This window comes from Eurypyga helias, unplaced genomic scaffold, assembly GCF_000690775.1.
Source record: "Eurypyga helias isolate BGI_N326 unplaced genomic scaffold, ASM69077v1 scaffold19953, whole genome shotgun sequence".
Lineage (NCBI taxonomy): Eukaryota > Metazoa > Chordata > Aves > Eurypygiformes > Eurypygidae > Eurypyga > Eurypyga helias.
In genome coordinates, this window is record NW_010239473.1 from 1 (window position 1) to 2125 (window position 2125).

Consider the following 2125-nt stretch of genomic DNA (forward strand, 5'->3'; position numbering starts at 1 on the left):
GATGTTAAACAGCACAGGTCCCAAGGAAGGCTGTCCGGTGAGGCTGCACATCAAACTCACCTGGGTACAGACATGGGGTGCACATGGGATGGACCAAAACCCTTAGGGGCTGCTCTCTTTCACTGCTATTTTGGCTTAAACCAACACTGAGCAGAGGAGGTTGCAGGGTTCTTGGATGCTCTTACACCGCGCCTTGGAGAGCAGAACAGGTCTGAAATCCCAAGCGAGATGGGAGGGAAGTGGACGGACCTCGGGGTCTGGGGAAGTGGCACAAGGAGACACCAAAGTCAAGGGTCTCCAGACAGTAAAACAGATGGAGGAAGGCGGGCACCCAGGACCTAGCTGTAGTTGAAGAGATGGTTGAGAGGAGGCCCTGGGCTGGGAACCTCTAGGACAGGATGGATGCCAAGGGATGGCCAGGACTGGGAAATACCATGGGGCAGGAAAGGTGGGAGTCCCTATTGCTCACTATTGCCATTTCTCCACCTCCTCTCTGCTCTCAAGACCATGGCAAACCCCAGGAGGGCAGTGTTGGTGGAGAGAGCACCAAAAAACGACTTGAAGCTTCAGCTGGGAACCACAGCCCCTCTGGCACCCATATGGCCCCAGAAACAGCCCTCAGCACCCCAGGCTGCAGCACTGCTGGGGACAGCATGGGGCAGAGGGACGGAGCTGCGGTACCTGTCTCCAGGTGAGCCGCGCTGGAGCTCAGCCCGGCATTGCAGTGCAGCACGCCCCGGCACAAGCCCAGAGCACGGTCTGCATCAGCTCAACAACTGGAACTAATCATCTGGCCTGCGCTCAAGGCTCCCCTTTCCTTGGCTGCGCTCTGCTGTTTCCGTCTTGCCTGGCTACTTTCTGCTGTCACTGGAGCCTTTCTGCTCCAGGGTGGCCGAGCTCTCCTAACTTTCTGCTTTGCTTGACACCGTTGCAGCTTCTTTGCCTTCCCTGCAAAGTGCCTAGGGGATCTTGCACACCCTGGCACACGCTGCATCGACGCTGCCTTGTCTTTGCACGCGGGGTGAAGCTGGGTGTTTGCCCTGCCCAGGGTATGGCTGTGTGAATCCTCCTCTGCCACTTCGTGTGGCATCATCTCGATCTAGATCGTTACATCGCTTGCCTCAGCTGGGTCCGTGGATTCACTTCCTCTGTGGGGAAGGCGTTTTGACCACTGCTGTGCTCTCCAGATCCCAGCACACCGTCTCTCCATTCAGCCTCTCACAGGGCATCGCCTCAGCGGGGTTGCCCTGGCGCTATCTCCCTGCGGCAGCACTGCAACCACCCGCCTCGCCAGCACGATGCTCCCACTGACCCTGACACCCATTTTCCTTAAAACCAGCATTTTGCAGTAAAGCTGGAGGCGGCATGTGAACGCCCGTGCATGTGCAAACACAGGCGCATGCGGGGCTGCGTTTGTGCCTGCTCGTGTGCGCCTTCCTGAGCGGGTGCCTGTGCCCGAGCACGGGACAAACCCTGGCTCTTTTCCACAAGCCCTGCTTTTAAGGTAAATTTTAGCGTAAATTAGAGCACCCCCATGGGCACACCTTTTTAACCTGTTTTAGCTAATGCCCACCTGGCATTTGAAGGGAAAATTTGCGTTGTTTACATCTGTAGCCACGGAGACACCACGATGCCTTTCACAGGCTGGCTCTCTCTCCCCGGGTTGCCCCCCCCCTGCCGTATTCTCTCATGCTTTGCCGTTTGCGGTTGCAGACGCATCAGCTGGCCCCGTTTCTAGGGGGTTTTTGCAATCATTTCACAATCCCCTGACACCACGACCAGCACATCAAGGAGTGCTGCGGAAGGCAGGGCTGGCCTCACAGGGCTGGATGCAGTGCGGCCCCAGCAAACCCAGGGCTGCCTCCAGCTCCCCCCACAGCAACCCCGTCTGACTCCCAGCGCGTGGGGGTCAGTACCAAGGCTCCCAGCAAAGCCCAGGCCACAGCCTCACTAATAATTTGGTCCAATTCTGTTTTCCCAAAGCAGCCGGGAGCACAGAAACCCTGCTTGAGCGAGTGGTGCTTGTCCAGGGAGGTTCGGAGTCGGAGGCAAAAGGCACCATGCACAAAACCGTTTGGTGTGCCCGTTGTGGGGATGGATGAGCAGAGAGGATGGCTTCATCTTG